At 39.1% G+C, this 26,810-nt stretch overlaps 1 protein-coding gene across 4 annotated transcripts in view; it reads left to right on the top strand.

Annotated features, from left to right (window-relative positions):
• The window catches only part of FHIT (fragile histidine triad), a 1,380,266-nt gene that overhangs the window by 90,368 nt on the left and 1,263,088 nt on the right, over window positions 1–26,810 (top strand). Inside the window, exon 1 of one of the 4 annotated variants that reach the window (XM_023529681.1) lies at window positions 14,525–14,546. The exons of the other annotated variants lie outside the window; for them this stretch is intronic. The gene's annotated coding sequence lies outside the window, so the exon portion shown is untranslated. Of the gene's footprint in view, window positions 1–14,524; window positions 14,547–26,810 lie in introns of those variants that run through there. 4 annotated transcript variants of the gene reach the window in all.

Genomic DNA, 26,810 nt, shown 5'->3' with positions numbered 1-26,810 from the left:
CAAACAAACAAACAAACAAACAAAAAAAGTGAAACTTATGACACACATTTTGGAAAGGGCAAGCAATTAAGTGTGATGGAGAAGAGGAAGGAGGAGGGCTCGGATATGTGGCTGGACCAGACCATAATGGGTCTCTGGTGCTAAACTTTTGCATCTTATTCTATAAGCTAGCAGTTCATTCACTACTGGGTTCCTTCCCTCCTTCTAACATAAAGACATTTGTTGATTTTGAAATGGAAAAGGTAACATTCTGACAATATTAAAGACAGTTTTAGGAGAAAATAACTTGCAGAATCCCAACACGCAACACTACTATTTTTATTTTTGCACATTATCTTCTAGTAGTTCTCAAACATGCCTATTTTTGTACACAGTTGCAGTCCATCTTCATATCATTTTCACTTCTCAGTACATCAAAAAGGTTTCCTATGTTGTCGTCTCCTAATCATTATGACAGCATAATAAAGACTCAAGCTTTTCTGAATACTTGCACTACTCCAGGCAATGCATTAGGTTCTGGTGAAGCAAAGATACATGATCTGGAGATTTGGGCTTTTAAGTAACTCAAGATCTGGTATAATACTTCTGTTGAAGTATTTAACCATGCACATTTAAAGCATGTGGATTTACTATTATTATTTTATGAACATTGTATTCAGTTCTTTGAGGATCGATTGAGGGATTTTCTAATCTCTTTCTTCTATACTCACTGTCCCGCTACCCCCGCCCCCATCATATATGCTCTATGATTAACAAATGGCCACATTTCATGTGTTTCTCGTGCGTTCATGCACCATGTACCTAGTTTCTTTTTCATATCTTATGCTCCAAGTACCCTGGAAGCCATTTGATGGCTAACTATAAACAGGCTCCAAATCAAGCTCTTGCCTAGTTAATTTGATTATGAAACATTATCTTGATTGTGGCAAGTGTCCAGTTGTCATCTTTTTAATAATATAGGCCTCTACTGCCTAAACTAATTTCAAACCGGCTTCATTCCAGGGAGGACCACATTGCCTAACCAGCCTCCCCAAGCCAGTCCCCAGTGTGTTGGTGATGTGATCACATCTGCTTTTTCTTCCTCTGGCCTTCTGTGGATTTCATCTATGTCATTCTCTCTCCCTCCCTGCTCTTGTGTTAAAGAAAATAGGGGTGATTTCCCAAAATTGCTCCTTAAATTAAATTTTGCCTTCTACCTCCAGCATGATCATGAGCCTTTAAATTAAAGATGCAGATAATTTTGCAATCGAATTTACAATTTTGATCTGTAATGAGTTTAAAGTCTTTACATGTTTTAGTTTTGCCCGTTTGTGATGCTTCGTTGCCTTAATTAAGCTCTGTGGTTTGGGCAGTATTTTGTTGGTTTTTGTTCCACTCTCCATATTTCGAAAGTTCTTTTTTCTTCATTCCTGATCTTGAATATTTACAGAAAAGACATTGATCAATTGGTTTAAATAAGAAGAAAAACTAAAGAAGTGCATTCATTAGAGTCCAAAAGTGCTTTATTATCCGTGTAATGACGAAATGGACAAGGAAGCTGAATAAACTGTATTCCCTGGAAATCCTCTGATTTTGCTGTGCTCTGTGTGTGTGTGCATGTGTGTGTATATGTGCGTGTGCGTGTGTGTGTGTGTATGTGTGTGTTTAGATGGATACTAGTATGCAAATGTAGGTAATTGATACATACTCAAAATGAAGTAGGTTTTTCCTTAAACACTTTAAAAACTCCCTAAGTCTTAGTTCCCTCACTTTAAAATGGGGACAATAATAGTTCGTACTGTATACAGTTATAGGGATAATTCATTTGATGCTGCTGCAAAGTGCCTGGCACATAATTAATGCTCAATAAATATCAATGGTTAATATCATGGCCCCTTTCTTGCAGCAGTACAAAGCCTTCTTTATGATCTTAACTTGGAGCTACTAATATGTCCCTGAGTTCATCTCTTTATAAAGAGGTTAAAGCATTGCCAGAAAGCTAAAACGTTAGAAAAAAATTTCAAGCCATATTCTCCTAGCATTCCTTTCCTTCTTATTTATCCTAGGCTGAATGATTAGTCATTTCCACCTAGTACTCACCAATACCACCTCTGTGGCAGACTCCTCTGATGGCCATTGACACAGCTTGTAGTGTCCGATTTCAACCGTAACTTTTGGTGACAGGTTTTGTCTGAGTCGGCTTCCTACCTCTAGCACCTGCTGTGCTCCTTTTCTGTTCTCTTCCCCAGGACCAACTCCCAGGCTGGGATCCAGCTTGGCCTGGGCCATAGAGGAGCCTGGAAATTTGGGGAGTAAATGCCTGTGGCCCTACATCAACTACTGGGCATTTGAACATGTGAATAAATGCTCCAGCCTTCCATTCTTCAGGAGCGTAATTCTGGGATGCATTCTCCATACTTCTTAGGTGGTCCTGGCCAAACCAAGCCTCTTGCTTTCAGTGGCAAACTTGATAATGTACCCTTCTATTGGATTTTACTTCTTCCCTGTCTTATTCTGTATTCTCTCATCCCAGCTTCCTGGAACCATCTCCCAAATAAACTCCTGCACTTAAGCCCTTGTCTTAGATTCTGCCTTCAAGCGAGTGTAACACCTGACAGCCCTGAAATCTCCTGCCTCCTTCATGTTTTTAGGCCCTGTCCAGTTAATCTTTAGCCCTGGATTATTTCTCCTTCCTTTCTAGCTCAGAGGGAAGAGATGTCTCATGGATTTTCAAGGCCAGACTCTTCTTCTTTGATCTTGATCCTATCCCCTCTCAAATCATCTGGGCCCACAGACTATCATGTCTTGTTTACTGCTACACCTCAAATGTAGAGTGCTCAGTTCATAGTAGGAGCTCAACAACTGCTACTGAATGAGTGCAAGAATGAATTATTCCCTTTCTCGTGCATGTTTTTTAGTTTTCTTCTTTCCATACATGCTGTTCTCTTCATTGGTCGGTCTTTTAGGCTTTCTTTCTGGAAGTAAAGAGATCTTTTGCCTTGGAAGTAGACATCATGGCCTGAATCACAGAACCCACCTCTTTATTAGGCCTATTAGCCAACTCCCACCCCTTGGCAATATTGGACCTTTCTTGACTTCTCCCTCGCTTGGTCTCTTGAAATCTAATTCTCCCGGTTCTTCTCCTGGCTCTCAGACTTTTCTGTCTTAGTTTTTTTGCTAGTTTGCATAGCTAGTGCTACATTGCCTTTTTCTAGGGCTCCTTCTTTGATTCTCTTCTTTTTTGGAGTTACATGATCAAACTGTGTAAAGCAGTGAATCTCATCTATTCAGCTATGTGTGTAATTCCTAAGTCTATAATCTCCAGATTGACTCTCTTGAGTTCAGAGCTATTGGAAATCTTCATCTGGAGTTCTTGCAGATATTTCCAACACATATGATCAAGCTAGAATTCATTTCCTTCTCCCCGTTTATACCTCTTCCTGCTTTTTTATGCCCTGGCTTAGTTAATGGACCCACCATATACCTGGTGCTACAGTATAGAAGCCTTTGGTCGATCCTTAACTGCCTTCCCTCAACCACTGCTTTCAAGAAATAATTTTTGAGTTTCTGTTGTGAGCCAGACACTGTGGCAGGTGCTGGGGATACATGGACAACAAAATAGACTCTCAAGAGGCTCATTGTTGGGTTGCAGATATAGATATTAATCTGATTTATCACATAAATATAGAATTACAAACTGAGGAAAGTGTTATGGAAGAAAAGTCCCATGTGCTTTGAGAGCATGTCACAAAAGGACCTAATTTATTCCCGGGGTTCGCACATCTTCCTTTAGGAAGAGTGGTATTTGATTTGAGATCTAAAGAATGAGTAGGAATTAACTGAGAGAGGAACTCTTGCCTCTTTATCACTATGCACTGTAGTCACCAAGTTTCTTTGTGCTTGTGAAATGCCTCAGTCCTTCTATTTTCTATTCTTATCCTAGATCATTGCAATTCCCACCTCCGCCCTTCCCTATCCATTAGTTTTCATGTAGCTGCTAGAATGTTTTTATCAAACACAAACTTGACCACATGTTTTCTCCTACTTCTAGCTTAAAACCATTGGTAGCTCCTTAGTGCTTCCAGGGTAAAAGTCTAACCCTCTGGCATGGCTTTCAAAGATTTTCCTAATTTTGGCTCTGACCTTTGTTTCTAGCGTCATCTCCTGCCACTTCACAGCACATTGTCTGTTTGGCCACTATAGACTCTACAAGTTGCTGAAGACACCATGTCCTTGTAGGCTTTCATGCCTCGTTCATTCATTTATTAGCTTCGTGTTCTTCTATCTCTTTGTGCTTAGCCAGCTCTTACTGATACTGTCTGGCCCTTCATAAATGTCGCATCCTGAATGAGACTTTCCTTGGCCCCTTTTTCTGTGTCCCCATATTTGTATTTTCACATTTCTCTCATAGAGCTCCTGTCTGTTTGTCTTATATTAACTTAGTTGTCTAGAACATGTGTTGCACTGAGATCAGGATTTTGCTGTGCTCATCTCTCCCTTCCCAGGGCTTGAAATATAGCAGGTGTTTAGTAAATATTTGTGATTTAATTTTCCATGTATGGACAGGGTAAGGGAGGCAAAGACATTGGGCAATGAGAGGAGAGCTAAAAGAAAAAAGCCAGACTTTTAAAAATTATAGGAACTGATGATCCCAGGCAGGGCTCTACCAAGACATGTAGGTGGCCCAGGCAGACTAATTATTTGGTATTCCTTCAGCAATCAAATTAAGTAACAGATTTTAGCAGTGCCACTTGTAGAGAAGGAAGATGACAGATTGCAGTGTCCTGGCCTCCATACCCAACTCAGGAAAACAAAAGCCCTCTGGTCATGAGCCACACCCTACATGAAGACATTTTATTGACCTTATTTTGTTACAGAGCATGCCACCCCCACTTTTTACCTGAGTTGTCTCATCAAAGCATTTCTTAAAATTAAACACAATTCCTTTCTTGAATAAAGTTCTGATAAATGCTGTTTTCTTCATTGTGTTACTTTTCTTGGGATACTTCAGTATCTCTTCTAGATGGATACCCTGGGCACCTGCTGGCCAGTCTTCCCATTACCCCTGCTCTGGTACCAAGGAAGGATGACTGGGTAGTGTAAGCTCTTCAACAATATTATGCCAGTAACCTATAGAGAATTCCTTTTCAGGCCTGGCTTATATCCACTTAACAAAGAAATATAAACAAAGAAATATATATACTTTTTTAATTTTGAAATTGTCAGGATGTTGATATGAAGCACATGGCAGAGTGGGGCTTGTATTCTGTTCTGTGTTCTTATAAGTAATAGGCAAATGGCAGTGGCCTCGGGCCAAGAGTGGGCTGCTACCGTCTAAGCTTGCCAAGACTACTTGGTGCCTTGGCTACCTCACAGGTCCAATTCCCACCCATGCATCCTCTCCCAAGCAAGGGTGGAATGAGTATTTAATGATGTCACTGTTGGAGAGGCTTTCAGCACAAACAGGCTGCTTATGGCCTTCACTTGAGTGTGCCCAGGAAGGGAAGTGTGTAAATGACAACCAGAGATGGATGCTAAGGGAAAGTCTTTCTGCCCATTTGACTTTGTCCCTGAGATGGCAACTTACCATGCTGATGCCCACTACAAATGTAGCAGACAATAGTTGTCCCTTAGTAGTTGCTAAGGGACAGGAATATAGAGTAGGAGGAAGATCAGGTCAGCCCTCCAGGGTGCTGAGTACTCAATCTATGCTAGGTACTGCATAGATGCTGGGGGAACAAAGGGGAATGTGACGTAGTCCTCATCCGTGAAGAGGTATTATTTTTGTTTATTGAGTTATTTAAGCCCTTCCCACTTCTAGGCATCAGTGGAAGTGGCAATTTGGGACTGGTCAGTTGGAAAATCCAGATTTATGTTCTGAATCTACAAATCTTTCATTTGATACTTAGGCCAATTACCTTAACTTTGTGTGTTTTATAAGGTGCTTCATATGGTATTTTAAATGCTTTCAAAGGTATTATCTCATTTGAACCTCATAGAGGGCTAGTGTCATTATTTTTATTTTAATGGTGAGAATCATGATACCCAGACAATTAAGTGTCTCATTCTAGATCTCCGAGCTTGTCAGAGACGGAGCTGTCTGTGATCTTTGGTCTGCTGATTCTTTTCTTCTTTGCTCAACTATCTCCCTGCCTAGATCTATTATAAGTTTGGATTTTTTTCCATAACTACAGCTTTTATGTATTTCAAATTCACTTTTATCCTACATACCCCTCTATCTAGCTATCATGTATTAAGTGTTAAATGTGTGTGGAGTGCTCCTGTGTTGGTGTGGCTTTCATCTGTCTTCCTAACTTAGGCCTTCTTTATTTTGTCCAATATTTTTTCAAAGGGGTAGGGGAACTTAACATTTGTCCTTTTCCAGTCTTGCTGTTTTTATATTTTCCCTGATTCCTGTGAACAATAATAATGGGAAATAACTAATGATCAAATAAATTCTTTCATGTTTGCCTTGTTTGGTGGTGTGCTGTGAATTCAGAACTTCTGACTCTTTGGGGAAATGGTAAGAAAGCGGAATTGAGAATTTTATATGAAAGCTCTTAGATCTTAGTGGAGGCAGTCTAGCACAGAGCAGCAGGACTCATGAGTAACATGACACAGGGAGTTTTAGGAGGAAGTGGAGGAAACGGGTTCTTTTTCTGCAAAGGAAGAAGCTTTCCTTGAACATACTTTGCTAGAAATAATATCTTCCTTCTCTGACTTCCTGAAGCATTTTTTTATATATTCCTTCTGGCTTGCATTGCTTCTTGCATTGTATTGTAGTTATTTTAATAGTTACCTTCTCTCTTATTAGACTGAGTTTTTTGAGGAATGTTGTCTGATATGCTTTGACAACTCCATGGTACCTCGCATAGAGCCTAGATGTAGTGATTAACAAATGCACGTGTGTACATGTTTCTGGGGTTTATAGAGACTCTCTCCTTTATGAAGTACTATTTCATTTGAATATTTTACGGTAAGCATAATTTACCATGCAATCAGGAAAGAAAGTAAAGATACAAAATTTTTCTGAATGATTAAATGGATAAGTGAATGATTAAGAATTCAAGGCTGCTAAGGAAATTCAGAAGCAAGATATCGTTTACTGAATATCTAAAGCACTAGTTTTCCAAGAAGTGTAACATTTTTCATACTTATTACCCTAATTACTTTTGATGAAATAGAGGGGTATAGGCCTATAGTTGCTGAGATATCCAGTTCAAGTCTTTTCCCTCCTGATTCTATGCAGTTTCTCTAAGCTTCAAAGATCTTGATTTTGGATTTATTTTTTGTCTAGGTGTTCACAAACAGTTTTAAGACAGCAGAGAGGTTATTACCCAAATTGATTCCTGTAGTTTGAAAAAGTGAATTCATCGTTTCTCTTGGGCTTCAAAGTAGGGCTAGTTCATCGAGGAAATCTGACTCATTCATTCTTGAACTCAAACATGCTCTGAAGTTCTCATCCATTTGAAGTCCTTTATCTCTATGCAGTCCATCACCAAACAGCCTCACATTCTCGTTATTTCAGGTTTCTCAGAGCCAGGACAAAAACCAGGCTGGAAAAGAACATGCCTGTGCTCAGACTTCGCCTTTTAATTTTTTAATTGTCGACAACTAGAGTGATTTCAATATTGACAGCCTCTTACTCAAGGATCACATGGTTTGAATGTTTGTCTCTGTGTCTTAGAATGGGACTGCATGCTATAGATGAACACACAGAACATGTCTAGAAAATACTAAGGTGGCAAATTCTTTCCAAGATCAATACTTTGATTGTAGGATGTCATCTTCTTTTCGGATTCAAGGAAGTTGTTTATTCACAATTACCGAAGGTTGTGAGGCTTTGAGGGAATTGCGGATGAGCTTATGTGGCACAGCATATACAATTCAGCAATGCCTCACTTGACCGCCTTGCATTTGGACCTTTGCATGTATGTAGGTCACAGTTTTTGGAGCTCGGCATTTTTACTAAGTAAGAACAGATTTCAGGTAGGAAGCATGTATAGCGCCCCTGCTTCTGTATGCCAGTAAACCTTTTGGATGGCTTTCAAGTTGAGCATTGGAAAGGAAGAAAAACAAGTAGATAACCTTGACTCTATCAAAATAAACATTGACAATTTAAAAAAATAATAACTTGTTTTTTCACAAGATAAGTGTTTCCCGTAACATGCCTAATAAGCCTTCAGTTTATTATTCTTTTCAATCTTAAAATATCAGTTAAAATCCCAGTAGTGCAGGGTTTGAAATCAACACACTGAAGAGGTCTCAAATGATGGCTGCTGCTGTTTTGGGATAATTAATTCTTTAGCACACAAAGAAAACACCCAGCTAGGACAGGCCATATATGACCCATGCTAATGGGACAGCCTCATGAAGCACATGTAGCTGATGGAATAATTGGAAGCACATTTCGGCTCTGGAGAAACTATTGCCTGTAAGTAATTACAGGTTAGATTAAGAAAAAAATTAGGAAAGAATGATAACCCTTATTTAATCCCTACTATCTGCCTAAAATTTTGCTGAATTATATAATTTAACCCTTCCGACAAGTTTAAGAGATATTTACTTTTATCTTTCATTATAACTGAGGAAATTGGAGATCGTGGATGTTAAGTAACATGCCTAGTCACACAGCATGTAACTGGCAGAACCAGGGTTGGAATTGTGACTGCTTCACTTCAAAATTGTTGGCTTTTCATTTATTCCATGGCCTCACACTGTCTGCTTTAACTATTATGTTTAACAAATAGGTTCTGTAAAGTCTTTCTTTTTCAGCAGTTTATTCCTTTCTCTTTTCTAATTATTGTCTGTTTTGTCCATAATGTCCTTGTATTAAATAATTTTGTTCACTGATTTTTCTTTTAAAAAATCAATCATATGAACCTTTTTGTATCCCTGACTTCTGGTATAGCACGTTGTCCATAAGAAGTGTTCGGTAAATACTTGCGAAAGTGAATTTAAAGTACAGGGTATTGTTGGCCATACAGCCTTTGAGTTCCAATTTTTATTCATTTTTTTATATTTTTTGTTACCAAAGCCTCTTTTAAAATCAACCAACCATAGGCATTTAGAATATCTTCCATATGGGAAATATAAAGAGGTATTCTTAAGAAAGCTTACGTTTAATTATGATAGACTAATCTGTCAGGGGGCTCCATTTTCTACTCATAATTTTAGGTAACCAATCCTTTGCCTTTTGTGATTATTGCAAGTATATTGTATATCTTCCTGGCATTGCATTTGCCTATTAACTTTATAGGTCTTTTTTTGTTTTCGTTTTTCCTATTTAAGAGTATAGATGTTTATTACACCTATATAGGTCTTTTATATAAAATATTACTTCTGGGAGTTTAAACGTGTCATGCCAAACAGTTAAGTGGGAGAATGAAATATGTGTTCTACACAGCGTCCACCCAACCCTTACCACCCCACTGCCATCACTCGGGGCCAAGCCTCCAGCACCTCACTTGGAGTATTGTGGTGGCTCCTAACTGGTCTTCGTGCTTCTTTCTTTGCCTCTTTCAGTTGATGCTCAACACAGAAGCCAGGCGATTCTGTCCTAAGTTGGACAGGGTCACTGCTCTGCTCAAACCTTATTTTTGTCTGAGAGAAGACTGCAGTCATAACAGTGGCCTGCAGGGTCCTAGGTCATCTGCCCCACTCTCATGGTTCTCTGATCTCAGCTCCTACTTTCTCCTTGGTCACTCCTTTTCTAGGCTCTCTGCTGTTCTTCCAGCCTTCCAGGGTGTTTTGTCCTTGTGTTCCTTCAGCCTAATATGTTATATTCCCAGGTACTTGTAGAGTGGTGCTTGCTCTACCCTAAACATCTAAAGATCTTCGTGAGTCATAACTTACATTCCTCTGAGGACTACCCTGACCACTCCGTTCAAGTTGCAGCCTCCCTCACTGCCCCAGCCCCTTCCTGATTCTGTGTTTCTCTGTAGCAGGGGTCCCCAACTCCTGGACTACGGACCAGTACTGGTCCATGGCTGCTTAGGAACTGGGCCGCACAGTAGGAGATGAGTGAGTGAAGCTTCATGTGTATTTGCTGTCGCTCCTCAGCACTAGCATCACTGCCTCAGCTCTACCTCAGATCATCAGACATTAGATTCTCATAGGAGCACTCGTCCCTGGTGCCAAAAAGGTTGGCGATTGCTGCTATACAGCAATATTTATTATTTTGCTATTTATTTTGCTTTGTTGTTTATCTCCCCTAACTAGAAATGAGACCCAGAAGACATGAAGAGTAGTTCTTTGTTCTGGTTTTAGCTTTCTGTCTTTTTCATTGCTAGACCCTAGTGCCCAGAATTGTGACTGAAGAATGAGTGAAAATGTAACTCTGGGGCTCATATAGTCCATACATGCCACATTCAACTCTTTGAGCACTATGAACTTTAATGAATTACTCATTCATTAGATACTCATTGCATACAATGTACCAACCCACAGTCTATGTCCTAATGGTACACTGGCCCTCCTGGAGCATACCGTTTACTTAGAGAGACTGACATTCAACATAAATAAATGTCTAACTGTGCAGTGCTACAATGGTGGCATGAGGGCTCAGACAACAGGGGTGCCTGACTTAGTCTGGGGTTGGGAGGTGGGAAGGCTTCTCCTGGGAATACTGTCTAGCCCTGCTTTGTGAGCTGAGCTATGAGCAGGGGATAAAGGATACAGGGGATAAAGGGGATAAAGGGTAGCCAGGCTGCTTCTCCCACAGGCCAAGGGAAACTTTTACAGAGATTTCTTAAACCACGGTGGTTTTCAAACTTGGCTGGCATCAGAATCACCTGATGGGCTTGTTAAAACAGATGTCTGGGTCTCATCCTCAAAATTTCTGATTCAGTAGGGCTGGGGTGGGGCCTGAGCATTTCTGTTTCAGACAAGTTCCCTGCTGATGCTGATACTGCTCTTCTGGGGACCACATTGTTAGAACAACCGGATTATAGGATAGCTCCCCAAAGTGGGGAGACTTATTTTGAGATAAGGGCTAGGAAGACTTCTGATCTTGGAAAAAGGGCTACCTGCAAGGAATTTTGCAAATAGTTATGGTTGCCAAAAACCACATAGAAGGAGCTGGAGATGAAGAATAACTTTTTTTTTTTTTTTTTGGATACATCCACAAATTTAAAAGCTTGATATAATCACTACTGTTGTTTTCCTTGTGAGAGGCAAAATGCATTTGCCCTGAAATGTTATAATTTTTGCTCCTCTGGAGTCGGACATAATTGGATTTGAATTTTAGCTCCACCACTTATTCATTGTGAAAGTGCAGCAAATGAAATGCTGGGAGTAGGGGAGCAGCGGTTTGGCCTTTGAGTCTATCCTGCAGAAGTAGCATCTTTTAACAATTTTTAAAGGTGGGGAAATGGTGATTTCTAAGACTGCGATTAGCAGTTAGAAGCTGCAGCACGAAAACAAGTATCCAGTGCCTTTAACCATGTGGCCCCACCCCTGGCTCCACCCACTAAAAGTAAGACTGGGCTGAGCTCTGGATCTGGGTCATTTACTTAATACTCTGAGTGGTAATTGTCTGTCCAGTTACTTTATCTGTAAAATGGGATTAGTAATAACTACTTCACAGTGTTGTGGAGACTGGAGGTGATTATGTATGTCGAGGGCCTACTAGATTGCTTGATATTCCATAAGTATTAAATATTGCTATTATTGTTTTTAAAATGTCCTTCCAATATTACCACTCCTCCCATTCATGTCCCCCCTTCCCCACCCCATCACCCTAAATATTCTGATTGCTTTACCATCTGCTCCCTTCACATACAACTCTGGTCTGAAACAGAGAATATTTGACTACATAGTTTTAAACAGTTTTAACCTGTTAGTTTTATTGTTCACAGCTTGAAGAAAAAATAGTTGTTTGCCAGAATGATTTTTATAAAACTTTGAAAAATAGGAACCCATTTTAAGCCACTACTAGATTTGAGTGGTACGATTTTCAGTGTTTTGGGGGCATTTACTTCTGGGTTACTCCTACCTGCTTGGAAATTTGCAGATCATTCATTGCATTATTCACGAACTCTTTATGGAGGGTGGTTATGTATTCATAAGAATAAGTGAATTAAAATAAACATGAAACTTTTTCCTCATCCCTTCTTTTATTTTGTTTTTAACTAAAACAATTTTGAAGTCTATTGTATCCTAAAGTTTTAAGCGTTCACATGCCTAACATGAGGTTGCTTCGGCTTCCTTTTCTTGTAATAAAAATATTTTGATTGAATAGGTTAAAATACCAACTTGTTCATGCATTCTAATGTATTAATTTTTTGCTTTTTGTTCAGTACAAAAATGCCAGTTGAAATAATACTTCTTAAATGCAAGTGATTTTTTTCCCCCTGTGTATAAACTAGTCTTCCATGAATCAAGGGTTTGGCTTTTTTTTTTTTTTTTTCAGTTTCTTTGACAATTCCAAGGGAGAAAACCCTTTCTTTTGTACTACATTAACCTCACCCTGTATTTATATTAAACAATATTCTTTGGAGAAAAAAAGGTTTGGTATTCTTAGTGAATTATGTACCCTCCTGGAGGCAGTGTAGACTGTTAATGCTCAGTGGAACCCAGCAGTTGTAACTGATGAAACATCAGCATGTAGGCTATAAAATAAAAAAGAAGTAATTGGAGACATGTTGGGAACTGGCAAGTGGAAAATACTAGCAGATGTAGAACTGAAAAGAGAAAAGAAAGTTTATAAAATCACATTTACTAGCAGAGGAACTGCACAGATGGATGATAGAAGTTAACATTTCATTCAGATAGATAGTAGATTAGAAATTTCATTTCTGTTTCTAGTTCTTAAAAAAATGCTTGAACTCTCACAATTAGCCATATAAAAACTGCTTTTACATCGTCCACATATACCTTAGAAGGATGTTTGTTAGAGTATTTCATTCCCTTAAAACACAGTTAAGACGTTGCTGGAGTCAGCTTGTACTTGTCTGTTACAGGTGATTATACCCATCTCTTCTCGACTCCCTATTCAGTAACATCGCGTTGATAGCTTGAAACCAGCCATGGTGAAATTATTTACACCATGAAAACTGGCAAATACTACAATAAGAGTATCTTCCTAACCCCAGCCAATTGTTAAACATTTACCACCACATTGCCATATATGGGGTAGAAAAAATGGGCTTGAGGAGAGATGGAAGATTCAAAGAAAGCCTCTCTGGGAAGTCCTAGACCACAAACCTCTTCTGAAGGCTGAACTCTTTGGTACTCTATATCAAAAAGTGTTATGCCAGAGGGTTTTTAAATATCAAAGTCTAATCCTAAAACACATTTTGTGTCAGTAGCCATCCCCAACCCACACTTGATATGTCTGTGCATTTTGTTGTCTGTTGTGTGGGAGAAAATACAGCTATCTTTCTTCAGTGGTATGGTCCTGTTTTTTACCTTCTGTCTTCCTAACTTTGCTTTTCTGTTCACATAGTTCTATATGTTTTGACTTGTGAATCTGGCAAGAATGGGCTGGTGGTATAAGAGGAACCTAGATCCTATTGATACTACATTATTTGCATATTTTTCCTTTTCTTGGGCTCAGGAGTATTCATGCTCTATCATTATTGGAGTACATATAATGTAGGAGACAGAGCAGGAAGAAGAAATAGGTTAAAAAGGCCCTACCTCATGCCTACCTTCTGTTCTTGCTGCTTCTAATGTATTTTGGTAACATAAATCTCTTACCAAGTTTCACGTTAACATCTTATTATTTAAAAATTGTCAGAAAAGTGCTACTTTTGAAAAATGAATCCTGAGGACTTACTCATGATTAGTGATTTCTAGAACCATCTCTGTAAACGAGAAAGGTCTTCTGACATTTTAGGTAGAGTTGGCTTCCTGAGAAAGCTGAGGGAGAGTTTACCCTCCAACATGTGGTTTCTGATTGATTGTTGAAGAAACATTTCTCTGTAGCCTTTTGAGGTCAAGACTCTGGGTTCAGAAATGATATTTTCTGCATTAGAGGACTTGGTTTATAAATTGCCTTTTTATAGTGACCATTTCATATTAACAGACTTCCGAATTCACATTCTCGAGCCACATCTAAATATGATATTTATTGAATGTCTTCTATATAAGTGATACCATACTAAGGGTTTTACAGAATAACCCATAATGATCTCATTTAATCCTTATAATAGCCCTTTGAGCTTGATATTATCATCAACTCTATTTCTAGATGGTGAATTGAGACTGAGAAAATTAAGTGACATGCCCTGGATGACAGAACCACCTTTGTTATCCTTGCGACAGAGTCAAGAATTGAACCCAGATCATTTGAGTTCAGAGCTCATGCTCTTAAGCTACTGTACTTAACTATCTCTTATAGTTTGGCTGCCATGTAAGAAATTGGCCTTGCTTTGTTTCTCCTCACTGTGTTGTGGCAGAACTCTGAAGATTTGTGCCAGAGAGCTGCTTGTGTTCTCACAGCCCAGTGCAGTGAGAAGCAGGTGGAGGAGGTACTGAAGTTTGAAAGCGGAAAAAGTGGAGGCTGGGGACAATTCAATAGCCTGGAGAATTTGAAAAACAAAAGGAGAGACTTGTTTTCTACTGTAAGTAGCAGATTATCTTATTGTTTCCACTGCTTTTCATTTGTTTAGCACATGGAACCCATGGGCTCCTTTCTTCACTGTTATACACGAGTAGAAAAACCAGTGAAAAACAAGGCTGAGTGGAAATTCAAGTTCAAAGATCCCCAAATGCAAGGTCTATATTTGTAATCATTGTGCTTCAAGTAAAAAAAGACCAAAGCACTAAACTTAATCAGAAAATCTGTAGAGTTGTAGGCAGGACTAAAGGAAATATTTTGAGAAATTGGGTGATCTTCTTGGCAATAATAATAATAATAATAGCCAACATTTATTGCGAGCTCACTCTATATCCAGCCATTGCTCTTCTTGGAAGTCCACTGGACTGTGGATGGTATCTATAAGAAGCTAAGCTCTCTTGAATGACCTGGCTGGTCATGGACACTGCCGAAGTGAGGAGAGGCCACTAGAAGAGAAGGCTACTAGTAAGATCAATGCTGCAGAGACAGGTGAATTACAACCATCGGCCGCTAACATATAAATATATATAGATTTGAGGCTGGTAACTTTGGTGGCTATCGTACTCTTTACTGCCAAATTGAAACAAAAAGGCCCAATAAAGGGTCTTTCCTCATCAGCATTCATCCTCTACTGGGCTGTTTCACAGTGAATGAAAATTTACTGCTTCTAGTACCATTGATGGGGCCAATGCGACTAGGATCAAATTTATCATATATCACAGAGATAAATCTTGCTTGTAAATAGGATATTAGAGATGATGATGATGATGATGATGATGATGATGATGATAAATAACATTATTGAGCATTTAGCATGTGTAAGATATGGTTTCATGTACTTTACATTTAATTCTCAGGACGACACTAAAGTAGGCACGATGAGGAAACTGAAACACAGAGACTCTAAGTTACTTGCCTGGAGTCACAAACTGGAAAATGATGGAGTTAAGGGTTGAGCCCAGGTAATCTGGAGCCAGAGTCCACATCTACAACCCCATAGGTGTGGAACAGGCTCCAGGTGAAAAGTGATAAATTTGAAATGTAGACAGCAACCAATTTGTATGCCGGGAACTTGTCTCTCTTGGCCTTGATTTTTGGAAAGAGGGTGACTTGTAGATGATCTAAATTTAAATTCTAGGCCATAGAGTCAGAATTGTCCTTCCTTAGTTGCTGTTTAAAACGATCCTCTGGTAAACATGGGCCTTTCTTGCTGTGCTCACATCTCAGACTGGAGATAGTGTCCACTGAGGCCAACTTCCTTGGGAATCTTCAGGAAATAGAAATAACCAAGGGAGAATGAACAGTAATTACCTGGCATTAAGTTGAGACCTTTTGTGTGAAAGGCATGTGAAGATAGGCCTTTCAGCGACTTAATGAGCCTTATCACGGGCCTTCAGCTTTTCTGAATAAATTTGGAGGTAATAAAATGTTGGACCTTGCTTTCAAACCAAATTATACTACAACATCATTTTGAAAGACCTTTGGAACAAGTGACTGAAAGTTTTTTTCCTCCTCTTCCCTGAAGATAGAATTAGTTTCTCCTTATTAATGAAAACCCAGAGTAATTTCAGAAGATGGCCAGTAAATAAAAGTATTTAATGAAATGAAGCAGAGTTTGATTTGTAAAAATGAACTCAAAGGAATACTGCATCCTGTTTGCCATTCATAGCTTTGTTCATTCATTCAGCAAATATGTTTTAGAATCTTCTGACTGACGCCAGGCACTGAGCTAGGAACTGGTGTTACAGAAAAGAACCTGAGAGATACAGGGGTCACAAACAATTAGCAAAGAGGAAAAACAAAGAGGAAATAATTAGAGGTTTTGAAAAGTGCTAAGAAGGAAATAGCAGGGAGCTGTACTGGGGAGTAATGGCCTACCCGAGCTAGGGTAAGAACACAAGCTCAGGGAAGGTGACAGTTCACTGAGGTCACCTCCAAACCACTCATCAGATAAAAGTTAACAATCAGTCAGTGTATATATTTGTAGAAGGATAAGTGTTTCTTTCAGTGATGCAGTCAGTCTTTTTGTATAGTTCTGTACCTGTTTGCACTCCTATGTCCTCTTACGTCTTCTCTGTGGTATCTGTGGCTGTCTAGGGGCTTTTTATACAAAATGTACAGACACTTTTTTTTCTTTTTTCAGACTTTGTACTCTTCCAAATCAGTTTCTGGCATTATATCTCATGGCTCATTTGCTGTAAAAGTAGAGTGATTTTAGTTAACATAGGAACATATATGCCCCATTTTCCATTCTGTGGTACATTTGATTGAGTAAACTGAATTTAAACAGAAGGCGCCAGCCCCTCAAGCAAGGTGACCTCTCCTGGGTGAATTGAATCATGTCTCATGTTGCTTAAAAGACATTGCTACTCTAGAGAAATGTTGAGAGGGACAGAGAGCATCGTGAAGTTTGCTCTCCCATTGTACTCATCTTTTTAAATACTGTAAGAGAATTCATTGCTGTACAGGCTTTAAGAATAAAATTATTGGAAGCTTTCTTTAAAGTTTGCTCATTTTTTTTTGTACTGTAAACTATCTGGTAAATTTAATTTATATGCAATTTTGTTTAATGATTAGTGTTGATATTATGATTCATCACTCATTTATACTTAATTAGTAACACTTGACTTTATGTACCAAAAATGTCCAATTTGCTTGCTGATTTTTTTCAGTTAAATAAAATTATGTTTAGGGGGAAAAGATAAAGCTTTTTTTTTTTTTTCCTTCTAGTTTTGAAGCATGCCATTTAGTTTTCGTTCTTGATTACCACCACATATAAACCCAGTGTGAGCAGCAAGATGAGTATATTGCTATATATGGCAGAGAAGGCCATAGTAGTTTGGCATGGACTAAGGCTGTCTAGGTTCAAATTACTGTGCCAGCACTCATGGGCTGTTGCCATTTCAGAAAGATACTTCATCTCTCTGTGTTTGTTTCCTCACCTTTAAAATGATAATTACCTCATAGCACTTATACACCTACTATGTACCATAGTAACTACTTCTCATGTAAGAAAATGAATTTAAAGACCACTTAGTGTGATTTTAATATTAATACTTAATATTAATACTTAATATTAATATAGGATTTGAAGGAATGAAGAGTGACTTCCAGAGGTCATGACTCTAGTTCGTGCTCCAAGGAAAAACCTCCCTAGTCCATCTCAGATTAATTTCATGGTTCTCAACTTGGATAATGAGTTCCATTTGGCGTGCAAAGCTATAGACAAGGGCATCCCCAAAGTCACAGGCTAATTGAGGCACATTCATAGCACATCATTTTTCCTTCAGTATTTGGGAGAATTAAGAATGTGTGTAGTTGTATGAAAATCAACCAATTATATTATGCAGTAGCATGCAAAACTTGCATGAATTTTTAAAGTCCTAGACTAGGCTTCAAAAATTGTTTTCATTTGTCCAGTGAGCTTGAGATTGCACCCTGCCAGGAGCCTAGGATCGTTCTCTTTTCTTATTCTGAGTACTTCACTGGAAATGTTTTAGAAACACAAGAAAAATTGATGGGTCATTTACCTGTTGTAAATGTTTCTGTAAGGAAAATTCCACAATTTTCCTCAATCATCCCTTTTGTCTATGTTAGGATTTTTAGGTGGGTGGGAGGGAGTTAATGATATTATCCAACTGATTTGTGCAGCTAATAAAATTCTAAAGTGAATGTAAGTTGGTTTGATGCACAAAGTCCTTTGGCTATTTGAGAAGAGTTCTTGGTCCTGGAGAAAAATGCCTGTCTCTTGGCTTGTAAAATTCTGCTGTTGCTTCATTCCCACATTTCTCATATTAACAATACTTCGCCTTTCCTTTATTTCGTGCTCTGGGCCCTCTTCTTACAAGGCTCTGTCCTTTCTCACAAGCCACAATGATCAGCCTAGCCTTTTCCTCTGAGTTCTATGCATTTGTATGTAGTTGTCTCCTTATCATCTCCTCTCAGCTATCTTAAGGTATTTTGAAGAATAAATTCCTACATTAGTAAAGGGCACCTTCATCCATCTGTTTACACATGCCACAAACCTAGGAGTTATTCTGGGCACCTGTGTCATCCTCACCTTGACCTCACCCCCCCAATCCATTCTGTCATCGGGTTATTTCTATTTTATATTCTGAATGTCTCTGAGATCTGTTCATTTCCCTTCCTTTCTACTGTCACCTCTACTTGTCTAGCTACCACTATCTTCCTCGTCTTCCTTTCACCAAATAGCTTGTCTCTGCTTGTTTCTCCAGTCTCATTGTATAATACTCTCCCGTTTCCTTGTCAGGCTTTCAGTGATGTCGGTTTACCAGGTTCTCTCTAGGTACAGTGCCTCCCCTTTACCTGGTAAACTTCTAGCTCTCTGTGAGGTTTCAGCTTTCTGTCTTCCAGCCAAAGGATAGTTACATTGTTTTCTACTTATTTCCAGTTGTGATTACATATTTATTATACACAGGTGTCAATTATTGTCTGTGGGTTACATGAAGTCAAGTATTCTTTCTAATGGTTGTATTCCCAGAACATAGAACAAGCACTCAAGAGTTAGTTTTTAATGAATGAGTAGATGATTTGCCACAGTACAGCTAAGACAAGTTCGTATGTGTATGGGAAGGAAGAGGGTATATTGGCATATCCCCCACAAGTCTACTAGATTGAATTGCTGTTCTTAAGGGAAGAAAGCATCTTTCAGCCCTGTTGTCATGTACGAAGTTGTTTGGAACAAATGATGTTGGGCCTTGAATGACAGGCTATGGAGTTTTAAACTGTGTATTAGATGCATTGGAAGCTACTAGAAGTGGGGAGTTTCAGGCCTCATGATCTCAAACCTGTATAACTCTGGGAGGGTAGAGGTGAACATACGCTCCATGATTTGCTGAGATCTCTGTGTCCTTGAGAGAGGGATGGGAGTACTGGAGGTGGAGAAACATCTGAAATAAAACCCGTTCCCTGCAACTTTGCATTAACAAGACAGCCATCAAAGGTCAGATTTCTAGGTTCCAAGGCAAAACTCTTTTTACTCACAGTTGACTGACTATGTAGTAGTGAGGAGGAAGAGGATGGATTTTTTTTCTCTCTGTGCCAGATTCTATGCCAAGCACTCATGTGAAGTAGGCAGTGTTGTTATCCATATTTTATGGGTGAGGAAACAGGTTGTAGTTACATAACTTGGCCAATGCCTCACAGAAACATAAGTGATTCAGCTGGGATTAGAATGCAGTTCTGACTCCAAAGCTCAGGCTCCTAGCTGCCAATAATCACAGTAGGACAAATATTAATAAGAGTAAATGTTATTAACAATAATAGCATCCTAACTGTGTTCCAAGCACCAGCTCAGGGATGCACATTTATTTTCTTCTTTTACTCTGATAAGCCAGGTAAGAAAACACTCATTGCTATGTACCTTGGAAGACTGAGAATTTAGTATGTTCCACTACCCAGCATTCCTTGGGTCCTAAATGTTCAGTTATAATAATAATAATAAACTTGAAACACTATAAATAGAAAATGGAAGGAGACCCTGAAGAAAGACTCTGGGCATGATTTTGTTGTACTCTTAAAACTTTTCTAATATACTTTTGTGCCTACTAGTGTTTATTTTGTAATAAGTCTTTAATATACCTCAGTAGCCATAAAGAAGCCATCTTTTCCTTTCTAATGTCTGTATAAGATTGTGGCGATAGTAATAGTTGCTCTAGTTTTTTGCTTGTTTGATGTGTTTGATGCAAAAGACTGCCGAGCCCAGAGAGAGACTGTGTGCTGCGGAGTAGGAGCGCAGGCTCTGGAGTCTGAGTTCAAATCTCAACTCCGCTACTTACCAGTTATATCATCCTGGCATGTGTCTTAGCCTTTACATGCTGCCTTCACTGATTTGTAAAATGTTTATCGTGTATCTACAGTCTATCGGGTACTGTGTTAGAAGCAGGGGTTATAATGGGGAACAAAAGTGGATATGATCCTGGCTCTCGTGTTGCTTGTAGTTCAGTTCAAGAGATGTCAAATAATCACCGAGTTTCTGATAAGCTTAAAGATAGAGAAGTACTGGTGATGTGGGAACACAGAACAATGAAATGACTGGGCACAGAGGCTTTCTCAGGCTATTTCAGGCTACCTCAGACTATGTAACTGTAACTATCAGTGATGTATACAAAGCTCTCAGCATGGTACTTAGTACATATTAAGTGCTCAGTAAATAGTAGCTATTGTTAATACATGGTTAATTTTCCCAGGGAAAGAACCACAGAAACAAATGTATTAGTGGAAAATAATTCATATGGTTGACTTTTGTCAGTATCTGAACTTTACAATATAATTCTTCGAACCTCTTTATTTTTTCTAGACAGAAATGTGGTTAGGATGGTTGTTTGGAAGAATTGTTCAAGGATTAAGCCACTAATTAAGACATCTAAACACAGTCATCTTGTTCCACAGTTAGTTCCAAGATAAAGTCAAACAGACATAGCTAGAAGCCAAGGCCTTTGGGGGCATTGTTTGTTTGGTAAATTTTGATTCATGGTGTCATTAATGCCTCATCAGCCTCTTGACCATTAGTCTGGAAAGGTAGCTGTGTGTATGGACCTTTATTCTCTGGCAGCCTAGACATGGTTGTCCTAATGATGATTGGTTTCAGTGTCCTGTAACCACTGGTCCCCGCATATGAAGTACTGTGCATATCTAAACAGATTCTCATTGCTTTCAGCCTGTGTGCAATTTCGCAGCAAGAGATTTCATAAGTCACAGCATTCAATAGCCCTGCTTAATTAGGAACTGCTTGTGAATCAGGCCAGCTGATGACTCTAACTACTGAAGTGGACATGTTGGCTCTGAAAAGGCAGAGAAATGAAAAGAAATTTCAGCAGTCTTTGGGTAACTGAGAAAGAGACCAGAGAGTTGTTAAGGGCATGTGTTCTCATTGGACTACCTGGTCGCAGAACTACCTTCCAGGTTATGCCACACAGCTGAGATACTGTGTGGGCAGGAAGGGCCAATGTGAGGATGAAGAACTCAAAACTACACCTGTCTACTTTAGCTGGGGTGCCTTCTTGTTTCACTGTTAGTCTTTCTCCTTATTCCTAGGCACGTATTTTCACTTTGAGGGGAAAACAAGGCAGTGCTGATAGAATACTAAAGCAGATCTTCTTTGAACAAAAAGAAACACACCAAAATTACTCAGCACACATTCAGTGATACATTTACATGAATGTACTGCATATTATATACTGGTGAAGAGCATAGACTTGGAGTCAGACAGTCAGATCTTGACTCTGCCACCTGCTAACTGTGGATTTGGAGCAAGTTACTTAACTTCTCAGTCTCTGTTTGCTCACCTGTAAAATGGGGAATATAGCTACAGCTACCTCAAAGAATCTAACTTAAAAAATTAAATGAGTTTATGTCTGCAAAACACCATGCACAGAGGCTGGCAAGTACTAAGTGCTAAGTGACTGTTGGTTGATTTGTGAGTTCAATTTTGAGATAGTTTCTGACTTTTGCTGGATGAATTTATGACTAAATTGAGACCGAAGGGTGCTTTCAAAAGCTAGAATACTCAAATTTTACACACACACATGCACACGTGTGTCCATCCCTAGGACATAGTAAGGCTTCAATAAATATTAGTTTCTTTCCAGTTTCTGTCGTGTTGGCGTTAAATTAATAAGACAACCAAAGGCTGAACTGGGCAAATGTGAAGTTGATCTATGATGGTAATTGTTAATGTTTGTATTTAGAATTTAAAAAGCTCTTTCAACATATACTGCTTTTCTAAGTCCTTACAACATACCTTATTGTATATAATCATACAATAGTGCTGGCACTCAGGGAGGTAGGGAAGAATATTTTGGTCTAATCATACATTCTTAACTTCATTCGACAAGTGCGAATGGGCGCCTGTAATGAGTTCCATACTCTGCTCATCTTGGTGAACCACATAGATGAGAACTACTTCTCCACAGTCCTCAGTGTCTTGGGCGATGCTCCAAATACACATTTTATGGTACTAAGAGGTGAAATAGGCACAGTAGGTGTTTCCAGTGATTCATGTTTTATGGATGAAAAAAAAAACATTCAGCCAGGCTGATAAGTGACAGAGCCAGACCTCGAACTCCAAATTCTAAGTGTTTTTCATTGGATCCTACTGCCTGCCTCATGGAATATGTAATTGGGAACAAATGCTAGAGATAGCCAGGTATAACTATTCATTTTACAGATTAAAGGCACTGAGGCTTCAAATGTATAAATGATATGCTCAAGACCATCCCTGCTTTAGGAGTAGCTATCAGTTCCAATGAGGAAACCTTTGACAGCATGCTAAATCTTTCCACATATACAGCTTATTCTGCAATAACATAATAGCTACATTTTAATAAATTGTTATCAAAAATTGAGTTAAAATGTTTGTTTCAGGAGACATAGTTAAGGGACACTAGAGAGTTTCAGGCTGGCAAATGAAATTTTTTTTTTTCTCTTCTTTCTAGAAAGAGTTTAATAGGAATATTGCTTTATAGTCATAAAACCTAAATGCCACTGAGCAAATCCTGCATTTGATAACATCTAGCTTTCCTTCAAGAGTAAAGAACTTTTACTTCCTGTCATGCCTACACTATCATTATGTGTTCTGACCTTGATCACATACCGTTATGGGAGATCAAGTTCAAGCCACTCAAGCAAACCAGTTGTATTTTGTTGATGCAATGGTTTCTTCCTTCTGCAGTGTGGCGCCAGCTCTCTGTGGAAACTGAGTTTTAATCAAAACAGTTAGAGAGCTTGCTCTGGGCCAGACTCTATTCTGGGCACAAAAATGAACAGAACAGATCATGCCCTTACTCTGATGGAGCTTATATTCTATTTGGGGACAGAAAATGATTAAAAGAAGGATGGAAGGGAGAGAGGGAGGAAGGAATGGAGGGAGGAAGTGGATAGAAGAAGGAAGAAAAGATTATGTCAGATAGTGATAAGTGCCAGGAGAAATTATCAAGCAGTGTAAGGTGAAAAGGAATAAAGGGTAGAGGTGGGAGCTGGTGTGTGCACTACTATAGATAGGGTGATCTAGAAGGGCCTCTCAGGGCTATGTCAAAGACGAGATTGTAGTGAGAGAGCCGTATAGCTCCTTGGAGGAAAAGCTTCCTAAGCAGCAGAGGCAGCACATGCAAAGGTCTTGAGGTAGAAATGTACCAGGCCTCTTGGAGGAAAGCAGGTAGGCCTGTTTGGCTGGAGGGAAGGAGCGACAAAGAAGAGGCCCAGCAGAGCTGGAGACAAGAGCGGGAGGACCTGGTAGGATTTTACTCTGAGTACATTGAGAAGGTACAGGAGGTTTTTGACTAGAGTAGGGATGTGATCTAACTCAGGTTTAAGGAGGCTCCTGAGTGTAAATAAGCAGTATAGAAGCACGGTCTGATGCTGAGATTGTTAGGGAATTATTGCAGCCATCCAGACAAGACATGGTGGTGTCTTGATTTGGGAGGTAGATGTAGAGTTGGTGAGAAATGGTCGGATCTGTTAATCTTTTGAAGGTCTGGCTGAAAGGATGTGCTGATGAGCTCCAAGGTATTTGGCCTATATAATTGAAATAGAGCTACCATTTAGGAGAACTGATTTGTGGGCTCAGCTATGCGTCTGTGTGAAAGACATAAGGTACACTAATGGAGGTGGTTCCTTAAAATCAGAAGGTGCGTGGAAATGCCTATGACATGTGTTCAGATGTGAATGTCGGTGGGAATATAAAGTGTGTGCTCTCTTCTTCTGTGTGGACACTCGACCCCCATACACTTATGGTGTTTCCTCTAGCTATTTACCACCTCTGATAAAATGTGCTCTTGGGAAAGGATCAGTCATTTAATACTTAGTGTGATTTTAAGTCAGTATGCTGCCTTTCCTAGATGTATTTACATTTAAACCTTACTTCGAACTCTGTGATGACACATAGATTTCATCTCTTATGCTGACTTGAATCACTGACAGTGATTGCCTAGAGAACTGTGCTGAGAAAGTTTGTGAAGCTGGTTTCAGGCTCAGCAGGGAAGAGGAAAGCTTGATAATATCTGCCATAACAAGGACTAGGAGTGGCATATCATACGTGCCTGGTATTTGAGAGCCTAGCTTTGTATGCCACAAAAAATACCTTTTGTCTCATCTCTCCCCTCATGGAGGGATTTTAGACATCACTAAGTAGGCAGAGGAAATAGTTTTCCTTTTCACTTTTTGAGGCTCACCTGCCTCTGCAATCACACCAAGGAGATCATTGGCCCAAAGATCAGATTGTAATATTAAAAGGTCTTGATGAGTTACATGCTATAAAACCTAAGTGCTCCAGAAGAGATAAGGCCTTTACCTTTATAGGCAAGGCCTTTGCCAGGTCAAAATACATTTTTTTCTTTGGCACTCATCACTGCCAAATGTACTATAATTAATATTCATTTATTGCATGTACTGTTTCTCTCCCCCACCAGAATCTGAGCCACAGGGCAAGGACCTTCAGGCTACAGTTCAGTGCTGTTTCCCCAGTGCCCAGAACAGTGGCTCTAGGAAGTACGTGTTGAATGAATGTTGAATTAAAAGATGTCTGAAGAAGCCTTAAGTTGTAGCCCATAATTAAGATAAATGATTACTAAGGCAGCAGCACTTTCATGAGAGTGGAAAGCTCCTATTGGAATAATAATCGCTATAACTATGTGGTTTCATGAGCATTATTAATAATTAGAGTAATAATAATACTAATACTAATAGCTCCTCTTGAGCACCTCTTTGTGCCTGACACTAGGCTAAGTGCCTCATGTTCGTTATCTCTCTTGGGAAGTAGTTCCCTGTTTGTTAGGGAGACAGGCTCTGGATGACTTGCCCAACGATATAATGTGAGTAAATAAGGGTTTCCAAAGGTAAAAAGAAAACACTAAGACTTCTCTATGTAGGAAATCTTGCCTTCTGATCAGTTGGAATATTCTCTCATAGAGCTGTTCAAGACCACTGGAAAAGGCAGAAGGAACAAATTTTGGGTAAGTGGAGATCTGGCTACCATTTGCCATTGTGAAAACCCAAAAGCTGTAGGAGTCTGGAAGGGCCTTAGGATTGGTTGGTTGGTTTGTTTGTTTATTTTTTCTGCTAATCTCTAGTAAATGAAAACTTGACCACTCAGCACAGATAACCTTTTCCCAAATATGTTGACAAGTTGGATGTGAAGGTCCCAAGTGACTTTCAAAATAAAGAGGGAAGGGGAGTCTCAAAGCTTTCACACCTGAACTTGTGCTTTTGAGGAAAATTTGTGGTTGGTGGAATGGGAGGAGCTGGGGTTAAGGGAGAGCAGATCCTATATTTTATTGCTTTGGATCAAGTCTATAGACCACTTTGATTGTTGTTATTCTAATATTTTCTTTTAAATAGACTCCTGTTTCCTTAAAATAGAGTAATAATACATAGACATGGATATATAGCAATAAGATATATAATAATGATTATAAAATAGAAAATATATATAGTGAAAATAAGGCAATGTTATTTGATGTTTAAAAATTAAAGAATACAAATAATAAGTATAAATTTAATGTACATACTGGAAAATAGTTTCCGTGAGGGCAAATTGGAACTGTTATGATCAGTTACCGATAAGCAGATTATTTAGCTCCTTGTCGCTTAGTTTAAAAAGATGAAAAGATGATTTTTTTCCCCCAGGTTTAATTAACCAGTACCAAGAATCCTAACATATATATGTATGTATACATGGAATATATATGTAGGTTATAAATATATTGTATATATAGAAAGTATATATTGTGTGTGTATATATATATATATATATATAATATTTAGTAATTTTTTTAAAGAACCAGATTATAATTTAACTTTTAATTGTGATTGATGGTCCTTTGATTATGGGGACCTGGGCAAGAGGCAGTAAGCTAAGTCACCAGTTTCCACTTGGGTTGATCCAGGAGTGCTTGCCTGGGTCCTTCCTGTGGAAAAGGTAGTTTAAGAGATGTGTGAAATCAAAACCACTTTGTCTAGCTTGCTCTTCCTAAGCCCTTCAATTCAGATTTGAGCGCTGCCATGGTAGAAAGATATGGTGCCCAGAGATGTCCAAGCCCTGCTAGCACAGAGCACGGACTTCTTTCAGGTATTGCCACCTAATGATGCATGACATGACCCCTTTTGAATAAGGCCTTCTGCCTTGCCACTGTGGAGAGCAAAGCTTCCTGCACAGGAAACCCAAAGAGATGCTCATCTGTACCGTTTTAAGGCATTTTCTGTTCCACCCAGTGAGAAACTGTCTGAAACTCATTCCCTACCCCTCTGCTCT

Source organism: Pteropus vampyrus, unplaced genomic scaffold (assembly GCF_000151845.1).
Source record: "Pteropus vampyrus isolate Shadow unplaced genomic scaffold, Pvam_2.0 Scaffold41, whole genome shotgun sequence".
Lineage (NCBI taxonomy): Eukaryota > Metazoa > Chordata > Mammalia > Chiroptera > Pteropodidae > Pteropus > Pteropus vampyrus.
Note: the sequence above shows the minus strand (reverse complement) of the source record. Positions and strands in the feature narration are given on the sequence as shown.